The following is a 5,886-nucleotide window of genomic DNA, read 5'->3' as shown; positions in this document are numbered from 1 at the left end:
TTATATATATTTTTATTTTTTAGTGTGATAAACATGACAGCTAAAAATAACAACCAAACAAATCCCCCGCAACCTCATCTTTAGGCAGAGAAAGTAGGTTGAATGGATTTCTAGATCTTAAACATGGTAGCATACTACATAAACTGTGCCTTCAGGAAATTAGTAGGGAAAGAAATAAGAGAAAAGAGAATGAATGGCAGGCAGATCCAAGGGAGAATTTATTTTTTTTTCCCCAAATAAAAGTTAAGATGACCATAATTTTTGTGTTGTTACTGCTGCCTTTTCCAAAGAATGGAAGGCTGCTCTAGAAAAGGAAATATTGCAGATACATGGAGACTAAGAGGAGGCTGTTGAGGCTTGAATGAATAAAGAAGGGAGAAGGATGAGTCGTCCCCTAGTCCCAGGGATAAAATGGGAGAATTCTTGGCAAATTGAAGTTGTCTCAAGATGACCTCTAAGATTCCTGTCAATTATGCAACCACATTTAAAGAAAGAAGCAACAGAAGATGGAATTACGAAGGGGGCAAAGACCAAATCAGGTAGCTGTGTTAAAGCATTATCATGAGGGCAGTAGGAAGCCACTGAAAGATTTAAAGCAGCATCAAGGCATACCTAAAAAGCTGTACTTTAGAAAAGTCAGTCCATTGAAACAGATGAGGGAGAGAACTATTTAAAAGGGATATATGATTAGATATTATTGTTATGATAAGAGTCCAGAAGGAAGGAAGCTTAGTGGAGTGGTCTTTGTGGGAGGGATTGAAAAACAATGAAAACATTTCTTCTTTTACTTTTCATAGAGAAAAGGGAACTGGGGAAGAGGCGTGTGAAGGGAGAAAAAAGCAACAGTGAATAAATGGAAATCCAAAGTCTCTGTAAACTTTAATTAAAATCAATTTAAAATTTAAAAAAAAAAGTCAGTCCAAATGTGGGGAATGTATGAGATAACGTTAAATTGAGAGCCAGTGAAACTAGTTATGAGGTTGTTATGTCAATCCAGGTAGGGCAGAAAATAAATGGGCTTCAAATATATTTAATTGCTAAAAATAAAGGCAGTATAACAAATTAGCTGTACATAAGATTATGAAGCTCTGTCGGCATACTATGGGCATGTTGCAAGGAGGGACCAGTCCTTGGAGAAGGACATCATGCTTTGGAGTGTGAAGGAACAGCGCAGGAGAGGAAGACCCTGGATGAGATGGATTGACCTAGTGACTGGAGAATGGGGGTAGGAGTGTCAGAGACAATGCAGTTGGCTCAAGATAGGGCAGAGTTCAGAGCTATTGTACATATGGTCGCTATGAGTCACAAGTGACTTGACAGCACAAAACAACCAGAATACAGTATAGGACAGAGGAATTAAGATAAAGTTCAAAGTTTCTGGCTTGACTAGTAGGATATAGGTATTAAGTTAAATAAATTAGAAAAAAAGCGTAATTTTGTGATAAAAGTTGATGCTCATGTTTGAAAATTGACGTGTCTGTGGAAGATCTCATGTGCAAATGGATATTTAGAAAGAGATCTGGGCTAGATATTTGGGAGACATTACAGCAAAGATGGTAAATGCATGTAGCTTTGGGAAGGTTATAGACATTATTACCCAGGAAAGTAGGGGAAGAAGAGATTCATACAACAGACTGCATCCAAGGAGTACCAAGGTCCAGGAGATGACTTAAGGAGGAAAAAGTGACCAAGAAACTTTAAGAAAGGGCCTAAAGAGGACAGAAGAAAGCAGAAGAATGCAGTTTCCTGGAGCTATTAATGTAAAGGAGTGGGGAATGTTTCTTGTTATGAAGTAGTAGTGCAAAGCTTATGACTGGAAGTTGACGAATGAATGGAGGCTGAAGAAATGGTTACAGTAGCAGTAGTGATAATGCTTTTCTGAAGCCTGGTTCTTACTGGGAGGACAGAAAGGGTATTACAAAAGAGTAGGTTTAAGAACACTTTGGAATTTGGGGAGGAGGCAAGAAAAAAGAAATAGAGCAACTTAAAACAATGTATGTGCTCAAAGGAAAACAATCTACATAAAAGAAAAGGATAAAAGACGTCTGAGAGAAAATAGTTTGTGGAGTCAGACTCAGAAGCAGCAGAAAGCGATGGGATTCAGAGCTTGGTTGGATCAGTGTTAGGCAGAAAGGATTCCACCTTCACTGGGGCCGTAAACTGAGAGGGGGAAGTAGGTCTGCAAATTAAAGTATGTCTGTACCCCTGTGGTATGTTGTGTAATGTTTTGGACCGCTAACCTGAAAAGTCAGCTGTTCAAATATACCAGCTGTTCTGAGGGAGAAAGATGGGCAGTCTTTTCCCATAATGATTTACAGCCTCAGAAACCCGATGGGGGATCGCTGTGAGCCAGACTCAACTCCATGGCAATGGGTCTGGGTTTTTTTGTTTGTTTGTTTGTTTTTGTACTGGTTAGCAGGAAGTTGAAGGACTGTGGTACTATTCATGTCAGTGCTCCACCTGAAAGCTTGGCATAGAAAATGGATAATTAACAACTGTAAATATCTGTAGCCAGATAGGAGGAAAACAAGCTGGAAACCTGATAAGAAGTCCCGCGTGAAAGAAAAGGAGCTGGCAGGAGTTTGCAGCCTTAACTTTGTGAGGTTTTGGCCCAGTTTGCAGAATTTAAATGCTTTTGCTGTGGAAGGCACCATGCTGAGTGCCATAAGTCATTTTAAAAAGGAAAGGGAGGGAGGAAGGGAAAGGAAGAGAAGAGAAGAGAAGAGAAGGGAAGGGAAGGGAAGGGAAGGGAAGGGAAGGGAAGAGAAGAGAAAAGGAACGCTTCACGAATTTGCGTGTCATCCTTGCGCAGGGGCCATGCTAATCTTCTCTGTATCGTTCCAATTTTAGTATATGTGCTGCCGAAGCGAGCACAAGAGAAAAGGAAAAGAAAAGAAAAGAAAAAAGGCCAATGCCAGGCTGGAGGAGGCTATATATTTTAAGAAACAGGAGTCATTGGTTGTTTTTTAAAGAGGAAAATACAATCATCAAAATAATTGCAGATTTATTTGTATTGTCATTTTCTGCTCCAAACTCAGTAGGTATAAACCTTGACACTCAGTGACAGCAGCCCGATTCATGCTTAAATACTTTTCACTTTAAACATTTTTTTTAACCTCCGTTCATCTTGCAACGTATTATTTCATGTGAACTCTGTGGTGTTTTGACACCAATTTCTAAGCAGTCTTTTCTTGAACTCAAAGTCCTTTAACTGTGCATTCCTGAGGTGCAGGGGAGATATTTTATTCATCTTTCTACAGTCGCTGATCTGTGCATATTTGGTGTAAAAGAGAAGCTAACAATTTAGAGAAGATCTAGGATTAAGTGCACCATTAACTGGAAACCTCCCTATTCCCTAGTCTATTCAGGTGTCACATATACATTCCTTCCCCCTATTTCCTGCTCGACACATCTGGTGAGTATAAGCTGAGTATGAAAAAGTCATGTCAAACCAGTTTCTCACCTCTGCAGTGGGACCATTGAGGAAGTGTGCAAACATGCAAACATGCCAACGATCATGAAGATGACATAGGACTTGGCTATGTTTTATTCTGACACACATAAGATTGCTGTGAGTCAGAGTCAGCTCTGTGGTAACTAACAACAGCAGCAAGAGAAAAGGCTGCAAGGCCATAGGTCGGGCCATGCCTGCCCAGCTCACTGGGCAGGAATTCCAGTGGAGGTGGGAGGCAGGACTCATTTTCAGGAATTCCATTTTGCCCTTTAAAATAGTAGTTGTGAGTCCACATCTTTTCAAGGAAGATTATGAAATATTTATCCCCAAAAGAGTTTTTTACAACAGCAACAATGGACTGCCTTGTGTTAAACAACACATCATCCACCTGAGAGCAGAAGCTGGGATTAACTGGCCTCCTGCAGGCCTTTCCAAAGCCACAAATGCATGAAATTGGGTACATGGTGTTCTGCCATCCACAGACCCCAGGTAGGCCACTCCTTCGCCAGCTCCAGCTTTGGGTGTCGAGAAAAGGAAGAGAAAGGTCCTGGGCTGTCTGCATGGAGCAGCTAAAAACTGCTCAGTGTTTGCCAAGATGCCTGAAGGAATTTAGTTTGTATTTATGGAAAAAAAAAATCCTTTTGTGTGCCTTAATTCTAAAAAAAGCAGGAAGGTGGAGCTAAAATAATAACACCCAACCTCCTCTTTAAGGAAGAAGTTTTATTAAGTTAAATAATTTGGGAGATTAATTTGGGACATGTGACATTTGCAGCCATGTGATGCCAACAGACAAAGAAATCAAGCAAAGAAACCATGGTAGCAAAATACAGGGCACTGGGTGTTAGCATAGCCGGTTCCCTCTTGGCCTCCTGGTAAGCCCAGACAGGACACAGTGGCTAGTGTGGGCTTCTGATGGTATCTCGAACTAAAGATAGTAGACTACAGGAATTCAGGAGTGAAAAAGTGAAGCCTTCCTATTCTGGAAAGCGGTGAGGAGGCGCCCTGAGGAAGGTGAAGACCAAAGTTCTGTTCCCAACAATGGCACTGAGTCACCAGCTGCTCTTAGGAAAGCCTCTTCCCCTCAGCTTTGGTAGTCCATCACTCAAGTGGAGATTGGACTAAGTGATGGGCACAGTCCTGAGCATGGAGGGTTATATGTTAAGCTGCTAATGGAAAGGTTGGAAGTTTGAATCTACCGGATATTTCAAGGGTGAGAAATGAAGCAATCTGCTTCTATCAAGAGTTTCCAACTCCAGAAACCTAATCAAGAGTCATCATGAGTCAGAACTTGACTGGATAGAGGTAGGTTTGGTTTTGAGCAGCACTAACATAAAATTAATTTTAAAAAAAAGATGCTTTAGGTACAAAATCATTGTAGACACCAGAACTGGACGTCCAGGGGATGTTAGCTGGCTCTGAGTTGAGTCTGACTCATTTGTTGCTGGGTGCCAAGAGAACTCTGACTCACAGCAGCTGCATACACAACGGAATGAAGCACTGCCCAGTTTCATCTTCACAGTCCCGGGCATGTGCTTTGTTGCAACTGTTGTTGCAACACAAGTCCAATGATGCAACTGCTGGGCCAATTTACCTTACCCAAGCATCTCCCACACCCTCACTGGCCATCTGCTGCACCAGAATGATGTCTTTCTTTGGAATTTCCAAAGCAAGCAAGTCAGACAGTCATTTTCCGTATCCAGGACTTTTTCATTGACTAAGTTTTGGAAGCAGACCACTAGGCCTTCTAATCTGTTGTAGTCTGACTGTACCACACATGGGTATTGACCATGAGTGACCCTGAAATGTTCATGGCATACTTTTCTGTAGCATAGCTACAGCATCATCAGGACAACGTGCAGTCTACAGCACTGTGACACACAGACAGGCAGGCGGTGGACTGGAAGAAAGAGTCATAAAACCAAGTATGATCTCTGTAGTAGCCCCACCAGCAAAACCCTAATGCAGCATTCTTCCCCTCAAAGAATGGAACTCTCATCCACCCAGCTTTTCAAATCTGAACCTCACTGATCATCCATGAGCACTATTTCTCATTCTGCCTCATCATTTCACTACTAGTTAGTCCAATTCATCATTATCTCTTGTCTCTTCTATCTGGTCTCTTCATATCAGCTTTTGTTACAACATAGACTATTTCCAACCCAGCAGCCAGAGTGAATTTTCAAACTATCATGGACCATGTCTTTTTGCTGCACAAAACTTCCAATGATTTCTCATATCACTCACAAGAAAATCCAAAGTCAGCGAGCTCTGGTGGCCTAGTGGCAAGAAGCTGCACTGCAATCCTAGAAGTAAGCAGTTCGAATCCACCAGATACCCTGCTGGAGAAAGAGGGACAATCTCCTCCTGTACCAGTCAGATCTGATTTGACAGTACACATACACACAAAATAATAAAAATAAAATTAAAAAAAA

The 5,886-nt window shown here is 41.4% G+C and overlaps 1 protein-coding gene across 1 annotated transcript in view; it reads left to right on the top strand.

Moving 5' to 3' along the window:
• Positions 1-5,886, top strand: part of F5 (coagulation factor V (proaccelerin, labile factor)) — a 126,180-nt gene that overhangs the window by 15,580 nt on the left and 104,714 nt on the right. The gene's annotated exons all lie outside the window — the stretch shown is intronic.

The sequence above is a fragment of the Elephantulus edwardii genome, unplaced genomic scaffold (assembly GCF_000299155.1).
Source record: "Elephantulus edwardii isolate Elephantulus edwardi_28Jun2011 unplaced genomic scaffold, EleEdw1.0 scaffold00057, whole genome shotgun sequence".
NCBI lineage: Eukaryota > Metazoa > Chordata > Mammalia > Macroscelidea > Macroscelididae > Elephantulus > Elephantulus edwardii.
The sequence above is the reverse complement of the archived record's forward strand: the minus strand, read 5'-3'. Positions and strand labels throughout refer to the sequence as shown.